Consider the following 17842-nt stretch of genomic DNA (forward strand, 5'->3'; position numbering starts at 1 on the left):
ATATTTCAATACATAAAGTAATGGCGACGAGCCCACAAAATCAGAAGTCATACCAATCTAGCTAATATCCAACCAAAACACCATGTCCTAAGACCTAATCATGCTTTCTCCCATCAATTCTACACAATACATACGTTTCGCTAATCAATGTCTAATTAAAGTAAACCATAACCGACCTGGAATGCAGAACAGGAGCCACGAACTACTTCACACGAGCCTTCTATTTCCGAAGCGCCTCATAATGGTCAAAGTCTAACAATATGATGCTAAGTCAGCAACAAACCATGTATTTAAACAAGAACAACAATTTGGGGAAGAAGACCCACTTACTTCTACCCTCTTCAATGGATGAAACCATCCTTTAATGGTAAATTTATCATAACTTCTATCTCTATAATCATTAACCGTCAATCCATGGGTTTCTAATTAATTTACCCTTTCAAACAGATTTTAGGATAAAATTTTCATTTTTATTAGAACCCTAAGTCTCAACATGCAATTTCAACCACAAGAAATCAAATTCCCTTCCTAGAAAGTGATAATCTATACTCACAGATGATTAATCAACAACCCACCAATTATTTAAGAGTTTACTAATTCTAGGGTTCTAGGATTTTCACCCACCATTGATGGACCTTAAAATAATCGTGGAACTTGAAGAAGAAAGGAAAAAGGAACAAATAAAGATGAGGACTTACCCTCCAAGATGCTTTCACCAAAGAATGGAATGAATTTTGCCTCTTTCTCTCTTAAAAACTGACTTTAGGGTCTTGGGGATAATAGTTAGGAGTTGGAGTATAAAAAAAGGGCATTTTGCCCCCGTCGGTTGCTGGCAGTGGTCAGTTGGTCGCTGCGGCGGTCCCGCTATGGCGGCCACTTTGTCCCACGTTTGGAGCGACCAAGGACAAAATAACGTCGTAAAATAATCCTTTCCATAAACGGAGGCGCGAAACGCGACGATTCTTTTTGCTATAGCTTCGTAATTTCGATACGGAGCTAATGGTTCAAACCTCACTCAAAAAAAGGTTATTTGATCAATTCGGAGCCATTTTTATCCACAGACCTACGGCGAAAACATCGAATAAGAGCGCGACAAAACCCAAACTCATCTGAAACTCTTCGGAACCTTACCAAAACTTGTGGACAAGCTCAAAATCATCATATTAACATGTTGGAACTTCCAAAACATTGACACGGGGTCATCCTAACCTGACGTTGACCGTGGTCAACTCTAACTTGCTAAGCTTTAATCAGCTTCTCCATCAATGACTCAATTACACTCGAACCTTGCGGAAACCCAACCCAACGACTTCATTAAGTCATAGATCATACTAACACGACATGGGGAAAGAGTCAACAAGGTGAAATGGGTCAAAACACTATAACGGCCAAACGGGTCGTTACATAAAGTCTTTAAGTTTATTTAGCAATGGCTATTTTTTTTTAACTTTTAATGGCTATTTTTTTTAAACCTATAACGGCTAGTTTTTTTAACTTACCAATTAATGTTAAATATAATTCAAATCTTTATAAGAATTACAAAGACTTCGATTTTTTTAATATTTATAAAAAGAAAAATAATGTCAAGTAAGAATTAAATGGAACTTAATAATTTCATTGAAAATGACACAAATATAAGAAGAGCGCCTAATCTACGCAGCCACCTTCTAGGAAGGGTGTTACGGTCCGCTATTACGCTCGCGCATAAAAGCTTATAATAAATTTGGCTCTTTGTCCTGAATAAACAGAGTCGCCACTTAATTTATTGAATGGGAATTAGGAAACCAATTTAAAGGTTAATTTTTGAAAACCTTTATAAAAAATATCCAGAGAACGGGTAAGGGTTCTGGTGATCCCCCGAGGAAGGTGTTAAGCACCTCGGTATTAAGGATCCGCCCAATGCGGTTTACCTAAGGATCTAACATTTTATGGCTAAAAATTGTATAAGTTGTTTGTAAAACGTGTTTAAGGTTTATATGTAGAAGGATTGAAAAAGAATTATTCATGGCTAATTAATTCATAAAAGAAAGTATACTTGTTTGGAAAGTGAACTTGAGATGGTTTTTGCTTTTGAGAATCATTTTTAGCATTTCACTTATATCTTCAATTCAATTAATGAATTAATTCTATAATTGGCTAATTATGAAGAAACGAATCTCTTCAAAATGTGTACGGCTTATTAAAACTTTAAATTATAAGTATAATTCAACTTCTTAATCCTAATGAAATCACTTTGATAACTATAAAGACATGAATTATCTTTAAGTCATTTTAAGCAAAGCTTAGGCATTATTCCCAACTTTGAAACGAGTTGGACTTCCGAAATTCATTATTACGGGCTTCAAAACAGCCCAAACAGATTTTTGCAGAAGAAAAACATTAGAAATTATTTAAAGCAAATTCTGCAAAATCATTGTTTTATTTAAACAAAAAAAAAAAATCACTTTGGGCCTTAGGACAATTTTGAAGAATCTGTTTTCAACTTTCTAAAGATGAAACCCCTGGGTCACGATCAAACCAAACCTCAAATATGCTTGTTTCCATTTCCTTCAAAATCAAGTCTGGAAATCTACTAGCATTCTGAAAATTGTTTTACTCTTCAAATTTGCATAAAAGAATTTGCATTTAGCGACTAACAATAATTCACACTCTGCTCTGAGAATTCAACCAGATTAAGAAAAGAAAACAAGTAAAGAGTTAGTCAAGTAATACAATCCACAAATACGCAAAAACAAATTAGAGTGAAGAAGAGTTTAGCTAATTGGGCTCATAGTCCATTTCTGCTGTTGCTTCTCGTTTAGCGGATACTTCTAGACCATTTGGGCTTCGAACCCGAACTCTATTGTTTATGTTCGGTTGAGAGGAGGGCTGAGTCGATATACACATAATGCAAAGGCAACTGAAGTCGTGCTCGGGCAATTTCATGCGTAAAAAGGGAGAAAAAGAATTAGTACTGAGAGAAAAAATTTAACCTTTATCCAACTCCCACTAAAACAGCACAAATCATAAACCCTTTAACATAAAAAAAACTCTGATCAATACTTAATCAAAACTAATTAATCAAAGCCGACATCGGCTTACTGTTAAATAGAGGAGGTAGACGAGTTCAAACTAATTCTTTATTAATCATTGAACATTAAATGAGCAGAGGGTCGAAATTGCAACCGGCAAAGAACAAAGGGAAGCAGCACAGGAGCATATACGTACTTTCTTAAGGTTAACTTTGATCAAGTAAGGTGGGTTGAAAGTCTATTTGTGGTATTAGCATCGTATGGTGCTCATTCAAATAGGCAGAGATCAACTTTATTTGTTTTAAAGTTAACAAAGAGTGTAACGTATACATACAGCCAAACCACCATTAGAAAAGAACAAGTCATAACATCAAGGCAATGGAGAAGTTACAGGAACAACAGAAAAGATTTGGGAGGTGTAATTTACCTTTCAAGAACACATGTTCAATCCAACATCGACACATGAATTTGATGCGAAACCAAGCTCAACAAACACCAATTCAGGTCATACAGATTTCAAAGAGAAGGATTTCAGTTGAATATACAACGAAAGGAATAAAAACCAAAGATGAAAGCAGAGCCACTCACCGAGAATTTGAGAGGAAAGTTTCTTGGTCTTCAACACAGACCACACACTTGAACTCAAAAATTGCACAAGCTCAACATCGAGGTGGTAGATCAGCTAATTGAAGCTGAGTTTACCTGGAAGTGTTTCAACAAGAAGATGATTCCACAACTGGAGATGCGAATCAGAAAGGAATTCATCACCTTCGCACCACCGGCGGCGAGGGACAGCAGCGACAAAGGCGGAGAAAGAAAGAGATGAAGCCCCGATTTTTTAGGGTTTCTTTTAGGAAAGTCACATTTGATATTTGTTTTTTCTGTTGCTTTGTTTTCTTTATTTTGCTTTATTTTGGGCCGACCCGGTTTTGGGTTGGGCTTTTGAACATTGTTTTTTTTCTGAAATTAATAAAAAGCCCATATGGGCATACAACAACAACAACAACAACAACCCAGTGAAATCCCACATCGTGGGGTCTGGGGAGGGTAGAGTGTACGCAGACCTTACTCCTACCAAGGTAGGACTACCAAGCTTCCGAAAGACCCCAAACTCAATAAAAGCATAAAAAAAGAAGTAAGATAAAGTTAAGAGATTCGGAAAAGAGATTCAAAGCGATATGGAAGAAATAATGCAAGCATCACGGATAACACAGATAATCACAACACAGAAATAACATGTATAATAGCGTAAATCTGAGCAGAGAACACAGGATAATCAAAGCATAGGAAATAATGTATAATAATGTAAATCTGAGCATAAAAATTTATATTGCAATAATGCGACTACTAATAAGAACGGATAACGAGACTATCTACTAGCCTTCTACCTTAATTGGGGTCCTCCAAACCCTCCTATCTAAGGTCATGTCCTCGGTAAGTCGTAGTCGCGCCATGTCGTGTCTAATTACCTCTCCCCAATACTTCTTCGCCTACCCCTACCTCGTCCGAAACCATCCATGGCCAACCTCTCACACCTCCGCACCGGGGGCATCCGTGTCTCTCCTCTTCACATGCCCAAACCATCTCAATCTCGCTTCTCGCATCTTGTCTTCCACCGAGGCCACCCCCACCTTATCCCGAATATCCTCATTCCTAATCCTCGTCACTCCCTGCGTGGCCACACATCCATCTCAACATTCTCATCTCGGCAACTTTCATCTTTTGAACGTGAGAAGATCTTTTAATCGGCCAACACTCCGCCCCCATACAAGATAGTTTCGCCTAACCACTACTTTGTAGAACTTGCCCTTTAAGTTTTGGTGCACCTTCTTGTCACATAGCACCGAAGCAAGCCTCCATTTCATCCACCCCCGCCCCAATACGACGTGTGACATCATCGTCAATCTCCCCTCCGCTTGCACAATAGACCCAAGGTACTTGAAACTACTTTTCTTCCGATGGCCGGGTACCAAGCCTTACTTTCCAAGTCGCCTCTCCGAGGTGCTTCACCGAACTTACACTCCAAGTACTGCCTTGTCCTACTCAAATTAAACCCTTGACTCCGTAGTATGTCTCCAACACTCCACCTATCGTTAACTCCGCTACGAGTCTCGTCAATCGTGACTATGTCGTCCGCGAAAAGCATACACCATGGCACCTCACCTTGAATTTGCCGTGTCAATCCATCCATCACCAAGGAAAATAAAAACGACTAAGAGCCGATCCGACGCAACCCCATCACAACCGGAAAGTGCCGAGTCTCCTCCTATCGTCCTCACCCCGGTTTTGGCTCCCCTCATACATGTCCTCGATCACCCTAACGTACGCCACAGTACACTTAGCCTCCGTGCATTTCCACAGATCCGTTCGAACTTTGTCATAAGCCTTTTCTAGGTCGACGAACACCACGTGTAAGTCCCTCTTCCTCTCCCTATACCGGCCACCATCCTTCTCATAAGATGGACGGCTTCGTAGTCGAACGTCCCGCATGAATCCGAACCGGTTTTCCGAAATACACACCTCTCCTCACCCTCATCTCCACCACCCTCTCCCACACTTTCATAGTATGGCTTAGCGTACTCGATACCTCTATAGTTGTCGTAACCTCCGGATATCTCCCTTATTCTCGTATGTAGGATCATTACACTCGCCCTCCATTCTTCGGCATCAATGCCGTCTTAAAGATGACATTAAACAACCTAGTCGCCCACTCCAAACCCGTCTGGCCCGCGCTCTTCCGAATTCCCCCGAATCTCGTCGCCTGGCCGCTCTTCCCCGCGCATCCTACGAATGCCCCCCTTAACCTCGTCAACCTTAATACTCCTGCAATAGCCAAAATCGCGACTCCTTCCTGTATGTTCTAAATCACCCAACACAATGTCTCTGTCCCCTTCTTCATTCAAGAGTTTGGAGAAGTATGACTGCCATCTCCGTCTAACGAGTCTCCTCTAACAATACTTTGCCATGCTCGTCTCGATGCATTTTACTTGATCCACATCACGTGCCTTTCTCTCTCGCCTTGCTAGCCCTCGAACAATTTCGGTCCCCTCCTTTCTCTTCTAGTTCAAAGATACATACGTTCAAAAGTCGCCGTTTTTGCCGTCGAACCGCCAACTTCGCCTTTTCCTCGCCATCTTATAAAGTTCGTATTCGTCCACTTCTCCACCTCATCCTCGCTTTCTATCAACTTCGCATACGCCACCTTCTTTTCCACCTTCCTTGAACTTCTCCATTCCACCACTCGGCCCCTCGATGCCGACCACGACTACCTGTCGAGACCCCCAACACTTCCCTTGCTACCACCCTAATGCAACTAGCCGTCTTATCCCACATACTGCTCGCATCCCCACTACTATCCCAGGCCCCCATATCCTTCAATTTCTCTCCCATCTCCAGGGCACTAATAGTGGTCAAACTCCCCATCCGATCCTAGGCCTGGCCCTCCACGACCCTCTTCTTCCTCGTCATCTTGATCGCTAAATCCATCACCAAGAGCTATGTCCGGTTGTAAGATATTCGCTCGGTATGACACTTACATAATCCTTGCACGACCTTTATCATCCTTCCTAAGGAGTAAAAAAGTCTATTCGAGTCTTAGCCACCGAACTACGAAAGGTTACCAAGTGTTCCTCCTTCTTTTCGAGAAACTCGAATTGGCTATCACCAACCCAAAAGCTCTTGCAAAATCCAAAAGCGAGACTCCTCCTCCATTCCCCGTCCCCGAAGCCAAAGCCTCCACGCACATCATCATAACCTCCCGAAATAGTCCGACGTGTCCATTGAAATCACCTCCCACGAATAGCTTCTCGCAGGGCGGTATGCCTCCACTAATTCGTCCAAATCCTCCCAAAGCCGCCTCTTCTCCTCATTGCCTGCTCGCCAAGCGCGCATATACACTAATAATGTTCAAAGTGAGTCCTTCAATGACCACCTTAATCGACATCATCCTATCAGTGACTCTCCTAACCTCTACCACCTGATCTCTCAATTCACTATCTACTAAAATGCCCACCCCATTTCTATACTTCGACCTACCAGAGAGCCACAGCTTATACCCGTCTACCTCCTTAGCTTTAGGACTTACCCATTTGGTCTCTTGGATACAAGCTATATTAATCTTCCTCTTCTTAAGAATCTTAACTAGCTCTATGGACTTCCCCGTTAACGTTCCAATGTTCCAAGATCCTACTCTCAACCTAGACGCTCCTTTCACCCACTTACCCCTCCTAACCCTCGCCCCCGTCCCCCAACGAGAACATGACCCTAGTCTACCATCACCAAGCAAAGCCACGAAAATGAGTATGAACTAATAAACTATACAAAAGTCTAAAGGTAGCAAAAAAAATGTAACTACAAAGTTATGGACAAATAATGGATATGGCAACCGGAGGTACCAACTCCAGTTGAAATGAACCTGATCGCCGCCGGAAAACACTGTTCAACGTTCGAGTACTGTTCACTGCCGGATTTACTGTTCACTGTCGGAGTTACTGTTCACTGCCGGAATTATTCTCACAGAGACCTGAAACAGGAGCAGAGAAGAGGGGGAACAAGAAAAGAAACAGAAAAAAGAAAAAAAAGGAGAGAAAGAGAGGGCTGGCCGGAAAATGCTCCCGGAAAAAAAAATCTCCGGCGATGACGCAGCTGTGTTCTGGCAGCGCCAGGAGCAGCTAAAAAAGGGGAAAAGGAGAAGAGAAGAAGAAGAGGGGAAGAAGAAAAGGAAAGAGAGGAAAAAGTAGATCTGGCCGGAAAAGTGGCCGGCGTTACCTGGTCGCCGGAGTTACCTGGGCAGTGGTGCGGTCTGGTCGCCTGACGGGATGGCGAGTGGAAGGAGGGAGGAGATGTTACCGTTGGAGAGAGGAGAGAGAAAGCAGAGAGAGGAGAGACTGACCTTGTTGAAGGGAAAATGCCTGGTTATTGCAAAATCGGTTAATAGCACATCCCATCTCTCAAAAAGCCCATATGGGCATAATTGATCAAAAAAAAAAAAAAAGAGCAGAGGTGAGAACTCGTTGGAAGCTGAACTCATGTACACATGATGTCAAACAAACAGGAAATTTCGTTCAATTTAAAACCAAAAACTTGAAGTAGATTTCCGGGAATATAGCGATTCAAATCTATTGCCAAACAAGCTAAACTTGACTCAAGCTCATCAAACATATTGAATTGTTCATCAACCCCAAAACTTGACAACTAAGAGGAACAAAGTGACATCAAACACCTAAGTTCATACAATATTAATGGCAGCTGATATTTAAATAGACAAGGAATACTAGTGAAGCTCACATTCTAAGCACAAATAAACCATCTCACTGTTAACTTATGGAACTAGATTCAAAACTTATGTATAAAGAAAATATGAACACAATCTTCGAGACTATCATCTAAAGAGCGAGTAGAAGGTTCATAAACTTAACTAACTCAACTATCATTAACCCTTGTTAAAACATTAAAACAGATCTTAGTAATTCAGGCCAAACAAACTTACGTTTACTATTTCAGCATTATCAAACCAGAATGGAAATGAACCAAACAAATTCATGCTTTGCATACATGTTGCAGTAGTAGGTAAAACTAACACCGAAACTTATAAAATGGAAACTCAGTCATGCTAAACTATTAACAAGCAAATCAGAACTGGAATTCAAACAAAATATGAAAAGGGGAGGGAAATAGACTTAAGTAAAGATTCTTTTAATTTATCAAAGCATGTCGTTATAAACTATATCCTAGTAAACCAAAACTTATGATAGAGGTTCTATGTCGTGAGTGAGAAAAAGGCCATATCTTGAATGGAGATCCCAGCATTACTTTAGGGGAAAACACTTAAACAAGATGGGTCGAAAACAGTTGGACCAATACTTATTTGGAAAGATGCTTTACCCATGAAACTGAATTAAAGAAAAATCAAGTATCACACAACTCAGAGAACTTAATTATATATTACATTTCTATCAAGTTTTGAACAAAGAAAAAGGGGGAAATGACTGAAGTGCCAACCAAAGAGAGATTTTACATAGAGCTGAAGATTACTTTTTCTAATCTCAAACAAAGTTTTAACTGGACTAATTTACCCTAAACTGAAAACGCACAGAACTGAAAGCATAATAAAAATATATTGAGATAAGAGGAAATTGCTAAACTAACAACCTAATTTACTTATACTACAGCAGCTAAACCCAAACTAATTTCATGGACAACACTAGAACTAAGAGAATAAATGTTAAACCCTCTACACCAATCAATCCAATGGCAGTTAACAATATTGTTCTATATCTCTCACTAAAGTTAAGAACTTTCCATTTGAAATGCTACTGCTTAGCCATAAAAAATCAAACTTACTCAAACAGAACACAAAAACATTACTATACTAAACTAAATATGTGGATTAAGGGGAAAACAAAAGAATAACTCGTACATGCCAAAAATTAAAAGAAAAGTAAATATCTAAACTCGACCATGCTCAATTAATACCAGATTTTTAATAAATAAACAGAGCTAGAGATTAAACACAAAATACAAACAGAACTAGAAGTAAACAATTTATCTTACAGTTGGCACAAAAAGAAACTAATCATAATTTGTGCAGAACCAAAATTAAAGAGGAAAATTACCTGTTGTTGAACAACGACAAGTTGCGATTCTCCAGCTTTCACCAACGATTTGAACATTTTACTTTGAGCCAGTGAAGAAAAATTAAAAGAGAGTTAGATTTTTGGGAGGTTTTGAACCCTCTTTGAGAATAAGAATTGAGGGTAGAACCCCAAGTAGCTAGGTTTTGAGAACTTGGGACGGACCCGAAATCTGGATTTCAACTCAAAATTTGAAATCTGAGTTGTGACAAAGATCATTAATATTCTCTGCCCATGGATTCTACCCGAAATCAGATAAAGGAAAATAGAGATTACCGTTTGAAAGGAAAAGAAGAGAACAAAAGCATTGCCCAAAATATGCGAACAAGGTCTGGAATCGCGAAAACGCATTGAACTATTGGCCGGAGATAGCTGGGATTCGCGTGGCACCGTTGATTGGTTTTGAGATCGATTCGTATACTAGTGAAGAGGAGAAAATGAGTCTTTGGGAATAAAAGTGTTTGTGGAAAATGAGGAACTGATGAGGGTTGGAGGAAAAATAGGGTTGCTGGGTCATATTGAAGTTTTGGGCTAATTTGGAATTTCCAAAAGAGGCTGATATTGAGAACAGAAAAATGTAACCCTTTTTAAATTGCAATTATAACTACTTGTTGACAAAATGACCAAATTAAAAACCTGATTAAGGCGAATTAGCCATTTTATTAATTAATTATTCTTCTTGATCTAAAAAAAAAAAAAATTATTTGCGCAAATAGACTAATTATAGTAATTAAGCCATAAGTGACTTTAAATTGACAATTTGAGGTGGATACCAAATTAAACACTTATTTGAACATAATTAATATTTAAAATATATTACTATTATATATAAGAGGGAATGTGAGGACTTTTGTAGTCCTCACAATAATTTCCCAAATTTTTAAAAACTTTTTCATTAATTACTTTTATGTCCTAATTTTATTTATTTAAGTCAATTTTTTTGTTTTTTGTTTTTAAAAGCCTACTTTTCAAAAGTTTATCAGAACATTTCGGACTTTTGTAGTCCTTACAATAATTTTCAAATTTTTTTAAAACTTTTTAATTAATTACTTTTAGGTCCTAATCTTATTTATCTATGTCAATTTTTTGTTTTTGTTTTTAAAGTCACTTTTCAAAAAGTATCGAACCTCCTACCTCATTTTTCACGTTCTTTGATTTTCTCGATTGGTGCTCGATATCCGCATTTGAGCCCAATTAATCCGATAATTCGCACCGCATCGCGCCTATTCGGGGAGCGCTTCCTCCAAAGATTTTTTTCCATATCCATGTTCGAACCCCTAATCCCTAAATAAGAAGACGTACTCCATCCGTACAAGTTACAAGTTAAATTATGTATTTGTCTTAAAAGTTCATTAACTATGTATAGATTATTTATTTAGAATTAAATAACTTGGAAAATTAGGATACATAAGTTATAATGTCAAATTTCGGTTCCAAATTTGATTTGAATTAAATAATTTCATCAAAATGGAAGTTAAAATATTAAAGGAGTGGAATGAAAATTTTGCTTTTATATAACTACCCACTTGTGGGACTACAATGGGTATATGGTTGTTGTTGTTGTTATTGTACACTTGTACTAACACAAATTATATTTCTTTGGCTTAAGTAACTAAAACGCCCCTGAACTTGGCACGAATTGCAACTTTAGTCCCTAAACTATTGCTGCACTTCAAGACACCCCTAAACTTGACAAAATGGGTTTTAATTCATCCCCGAGCTGCCACGTGGCACAGCAAGTGTAGTCACACGCCAACAGGCGCGTGACAGGTGCCACGTCAGCTTTTTTTTTTTTTTTTAAAAAAAGAAAAATCAATTTTGGAAAATTCATAAAAAAAAAGTATAAATTTTTAAAATTAAAAAAAAAAAACTAATTTTTTTTAAAATGTGGAAAACCCATTTTTTTTTTTAAAATAAATCTGGACTGAATTTTTTATTAAAAAATCTGGAGCTTCTTAAATCTTGAAAACTGAGAGAACAGTTATTTAAAAAAAAAAGGAATTTTTTTTAATTAAAAAACTTGAACTTTTTAATAATCTGGAAAATTAAATAAACTCATTTTTCTAAAAAATAATCTGAAAAATTGAATTTTTCGTTAAAAACTTGGACTTTTTAAAAATCTGGGATACTGATTTTTTTTAAGAATAAAGTGAAAAACTGATAATTTTTTTCTAGATTTAAAAACTAATCTAATTTTCAGCGATTATTTTTTAAAAAAATGGGTTTTCTACATTTTTAAAAAAATCCATTTTTAAAAGAATCATGAAAATCTGAATTTTTTAGGACACTTTTAAAAAAATATCAAGTTTTCATTTTTTATAAAAAAAAAAAATCCATTTTTTACAGATATTTTAATTAAAACTGCAGTTTTTCAGTTTTTTTTTTTTTAAATCAAATATTCCAGATTTAAAATAAATATTTCATTGTTCCAGATTTTTTATAAAAAAAAATCGCTTTTACATTTTTTTCAAAACAATTTATCTATGTGGAGGACACATAAGATGAAAATGCCATGTGGCATTAATATTTTACACATGGAGGCCACATAAACCTTATTTATCATTGGACCCGCGAGTGACTACACTCACTCCGGGTAGGGGTGTAATAAAACCCATTTAGCCGAGTTTAGGGGTGTCTTGAAGTCCATCAATAGTTTGGGGACTAAAGTTGCAAAACGTGCCAAGTTCAGGGGCGTTTTAGTTACTTAAGCCTATTTCTTTAGTTAAAATATCTGCTTTTATATCTTGAGTTTGGGTCCGGGCTTAGCACGGGCCTCACATAACTAGTATAATATATATGTTATGATTTTTGCCAAATGAAATGGCAAAATAACACCAAAACTAGTTAAGAAAATATTTTTGACTTTTAGAAATACATATTTCACTTTGTTTGAAATTCAAGAAGCTTGACTAGTTAATTTAAAATGTGGAGGGCCAAAATTGAGTGTCAACAAAGGGTTCTGTTTCAACTAGGCGTCTAAGTAGCTAATTATAAATACTAAAACTTGTACGGTTGTATATAGAGTTTTTCTAATTTTCGTATCGCCTCCACTGGACTACTTTCTAGAATTGGCATTGTTCCTTGATGTTCCATAAGTTCCATGTTGTCATCGCTATTAGTGTTGATTATCTCATCACATTCTTCTTCTTTCTCACGGCTTAATTTTGGTAGCCCACAATTTCTCTTTACGCGTTGATCCAATCTCTAAATAAGACTGAAATCTCTAAACTATCTTCTGCTAATGAATGTCGATGGTCTCCGAGTTGAAATCTTGCCGCGCTAAAAGCTGCCTCCGAAGCTACTGATGATGCTTGAATAGCTAGTATATCTTGAGCCAATTTTGATAGTAATGGAAATGACTTGCCACGCTCCCTCCACCATGCTAAAAGGTCATCATTGTCATCATCGTTCGTAATAAATTCAAATCCCTGATTAAGATAAGCATCAACATCACTTTCATTTTGAGTATAACCAATACCAATGTATGCATAATCCATTTCCGAATCAAATTTTTGATTTTCTATTCTAGGCCTCTTTTTTTTTTTTGCGAATGACGTTCAACTTCATTTCCTTCCAAAGATTTATACCTATCATACATTAGTTTAAGAGCAGGATATACGCTAGCTTTACAATGTTCACAATTTGGACTTTCTTTTGTTTCATCAATAGCTAAATTTAAATGAAGTTTATCAACAAGTCCTTTAGCACCTCTTAATTTTAAAGACGGGTCAAGAACACACAAGCAATTAAATAAACTTGGGGAATAGGATAAAAAAATACTTCTTAAATTTCACAATCATTCCTTCAACGACTTCCTCATATTGTTTTAATTCCTTACGCTTTGCAAATAGTTTTGTAATTCCACAAATATAAAATAACATTTGTGCAATAGAAGGATAATATATATCGGAAAATTGCTTTATTGCAAGATAAAAATTTTCTAAAAAAACAGTAAGCTCTAAAATATCATCCCAATCTTGTTCTCCTATTTGATCAACGGGATCATAATGATGTGCATTAAATACCATTTGAAGGAGGATTCGATATTCATGAGCAACTAAAAACATTTCGTATGTGGAATTTCACCTAGTACAAACTTCTTTTGGAACTTTTCTAATTGGCATTTCATTTCTTTCACAATATTTTTTAAAAGCATTAATTCTACTAGCCTTATGAGCGGCAAAAACGTATTCACAGGCATATCGTATTTTTTCACTATCGCTAAATAAATCAAGACCATCTTTTACAACTAAATTAAAAATATGGTATGCACATCTAGTATTAAAAATTTCAGCATTAATTGGGCATATTCTAACAAACAACAAATCAGCACACTTAGTCATGGAAGAAGCATTATCAAATGTGACAGTTAAAACTTTGTCAAGAAGACCATATAACTTTAAAATATCTTGAACATTAGAACTTATATAAGAACCTATTTTTTTTCTTTTTCTGATCAACATATTTATAACCAAGTATACGTTTTTGCAAATTTCAGTTATTATCAATCCAATTACCGTAACACAAATAATCATTACCATTAACACTATGGCCTATACCAGAAGTGACAGACACTTTAGTATCTAAGTGATAAAACACACAACACATATTGTCACACCCCGACTTTACTTGGGTGTGATGGGCACCCGACCCCACGTACGGAGCCGAGCGAACCCGCTGACTTATATTACATACGTAACCTCCTTAAACTTCTACATCAATAAGAAGTGGAAAACATAGTAAGGATATTAAATTTTTTTAAAACAAAATCTTGCTATGTGAAATCTGTAACACAAAATATAAGGACACATCGACTGACGGAGCCACCGACAGACTGACTCCCAATACCCACGACTCTGTCTGCAAAGTCTCTAACTTCGAATAAAGCATCATAGCATCTATACTCTGACTCGACAGCACTCCGGGACAAGTGGAGCCTACCAACTCTGCTGGAACATCCTCTATGCTAGATTCGCTCATCCAGCGTACCGCGGCATGAAACGCACCCCGAAGAAGAGGGGTCGTACGAGCAATGTACCGAGTATGTAAGGCATGAAAAATAATACGAACATGAACATAGGTGTGAACAAAGAATACCATGGGATCACAGAACATGTGATAAGATAAGAGGATAACCTGTACATGTGAATGCCTTTTTGGCTGGATACCATGCATGCTTGTTTTTCCTTTTTTAAAAAAAGAGAACATTTCTTTTCATAGACATAGAAAATAGAATTTATATCATGTCATGTTATATCATAGCATATCATAATGTATCATGTAGTGTCATAGCACCGAACAGCGTCGGCTCGCCCACATTGCGCCGAAATACTCCGGCTCGCCCATAAATCCCGCGTCCGGGATGATAAGCCAGCTGACCAGTGGCAATGAAACATGTTTCCCTTCCCATTCCCCACATATACATGTATCCCATCCCCCCAACCCATATACAGGTATGGCATGCATGAGAGCCCAAAGAAAGTCATGTATTCGTCGGAGTGACGTAAGGTCGGAAACCTCCGATCACGTTATGGAATAATCATGGGCGTCATGTCTCACCTTGGAGGAACGATAATCATAAGGCGAGATTACCAATGGAGAGTGGCATCATGAGCAAACATAGAATAAGACCATAAGGCAGCAGTTCATACACTTTGGGATCTTTTAAAAAAAAATCATCATTCATGAGTAGAGCCGGAAACTCAAGAAATAGCTTAACATTCCATATCGTCGTATTCGTGGCAAGAACATATCCTTGACATATTCATCATATACTTCTTCTCATATCTGGCATCATCTTTATCATCATAGAACCATAGTCGCCGTTTTAGTCATTAAGACTTTCAATATTGTAAAACTTGGTTTTTGAAGAAAAATGAATTTTTTTGGAAAACGCTTGTAAACTTTTAGTAAGGAAAATCATGTCTTGGGGTCAAGGGTTTAGTTAATACAGCTATTGTTTGGTAGTCGTAATGATAACCAAAAGCTTTCCTTAACTATAGAATGAAAATAAGCCAAATGGGACAATAGGAGAGAATCCGGGAATAGTGGGCCCACCTCGAGCCAGCGGAGGTGGCGTACGCAGTTTACGTATGTTAAGCTTCATGGAGTCACTTATGAAGGTCTAAGGATCACTCGGTTCCATTTGGGGCAAGTTAGAGATGTTTAAACAATTATTTCAATAAAACACACCAAACTTAATTCAATTCTATTGAATGAAAAAGGGAAATTTCAAGTTCGGATTTCTAGGAATGGAATCATCCCCGAGGCGCGTATTCAAGCCTATTATGTCTAAGATATGCCAAAGAAGGAAGGTGAGACCTTACATACCTTTTTCCGCTCCTTACGCTCCTCCAAATTCAAGTTCCAATTTCGCCAACATCTACAATTTGGTCATATATACCAAATGTTAACTCGAGCATCTAGAAGTAAATTCTCAAAGTAACACTTGTCTACCAAAATTTCGGCAGCATTTTCCCTATAAATACACCGTCCCCGAGAGTCTAGCTCGGCCAATTTTAATCAACAACAATCCGGGATCCAACCCGGCCAAACGATTAACAATGCCAACAAGTATTCTAGCAACACTTCAATATCCAATTCAATTCAATTCAATTCAATTCAATTTACATAACATTCCAATCACTCAATTAACATGCCACTTTATCCGGAACCTTTAACTTCAACAACAACCATATATTTCATTATCATTTATCTATATTAATTTCAACGACGACCTTCATTCTACATTGCATGATCCATAACGACGACAACTAAAATGTCCAATTTCGTCAATTTACCATAACTTACCAACCACCTACTATTCGGTTATCACAACTTCTTTTTACATGTTTTCATGCATTTCCTCCATCTCTATATATTCCAACAACAACACAAGACTAAGTTAAATTCATCCATTTCTTTCCATGCAACACAACACATGCACGGCCAACTCATGTAGCACAACACACGGCTATAACTACCTTCCACAACACAACAATCAATTTACTAAATAATATTAATTCATCATTTCGATCCAACCCTACATATATATTTTCGAACAACATGCAACACACATATTCTCATTTATTTCATTCATTTCTTCAACCTACACATGTATGAACCATCCACAACACACAAAAGAGATGAAACCTTACCTTTCTCTTCAACTTCCCACTTGGTTTAGGATTGGTACATGACACCAAAAAGCCTTCTTCTTGTCTCAACACTTACTCCATGTTGTAGAGGGCCTTCCATTAGGTAGGAAAAGTGGAAGAAAATAATTTTTCTAAGTCACTTTCCCATGGCTCAATTTTGAGAGCCATGGCCGAACCTCTCCTTGTTCCATTCTCTCTTCTTTTTTTTTTTTTTTTTTGCTTGTCTTCAATTAAAGGATGAGCTCTTATATATATATATATATATATATATATATATATATATACTTCTCAAGCATGTGAGGGGCACATGCCCCTCTCTCAATTTCTCTAGATTTTTCCTTTCTTTTCTTGAATTCCCTAACATGGTCAAAGAAGACCAAATGTCTTCTTTTGTACACTTTAATCCCCATTAATTTAAATATAGCACACACCACATATGCCATACGGCCATAGTGGCCCTTTCTTGAATTTTCTTGAATATTTGCGAAATTATCGTTTTACCCCTAGGCTTCCATAATATTACCATGATCCATTTTGCGAATTTTCCTTTTTGCCCTTAACCTTTCCCAATATTTCCACACTAATAATGTTCATAAATATTATTCATAACCAACTTGTACATTAGAATAATTTGGAGAATGGTCTCGCCCTTAACTTTCCACGTCGACTTTGAAATTTTCAAACATACAAAATACGGGCTATAACACATATAATCACTCAGAAATTTAAAGCATCTGATCTAACAGTGGATCTAGGAATTTCTTGAAAAGCAGGGTTGTACATAGCTTTAATATAATGCACAAAAATGGGGTTAGAAGGTGTAACGACCCGTTTGGTCATTATAGTGTTTTGATCCATTTAACCTTATTGAGCCTTTCCCCGAGTCCTGTTAGTACAACCTATGACTTAGTGAAGCCATTGGTTTGGGTCCCAAGGCGTCCGGGGATGTTTTGAGTCTTGAGTGAAGGCTTAATTTATTAGTGTTGGGGTTAACTTGATCAACACCGGGTTAAAATGATCTCTTTCGAGAATTCCGAGGTCA

The 17842-nt window shown here is 37.3% G+C and overlaps 1 long non-coding RNA gene across 1 annotated transcript; it reads right to left on the reverse strand.

Annotated features, from left to right (window-relative positions):
- Positions 1-2651: 2651 nt before the first annotated feature.
- On the reverse strand, positions 2652-9898 carry LOC132037737 (uncharacterized). Its single transcript, XR_009409968.1, has 2 exons — positions 9626-9898; positions 2652-2899 (listed from the first exon to the last, which is right to left on the reverse strand). It is a non-coding gene; the product is annotated as an uncharacterized LOC132037737 (long non-coding RNA).
- Between the last annotated feature and the right edge of the window lie 7944 nt (positions 9899-17842).

This window comes from Lycium ferocissimum, chromosome 11 (genome assembly GCF_029784015.1).
Source record: "Lycium ferocissimum isolate CSIRO_LF1 chromosome 11, AGI_CSIRO_Lferr_CH_V1, whole genome shotgun sequence".
Lineage (NCBI taxonomy): Eukaryota > Viridiplantae > Streptophyta > Magnoliopsida > Solanales > Solanaceae > Lycium > Lycium ferocissimum.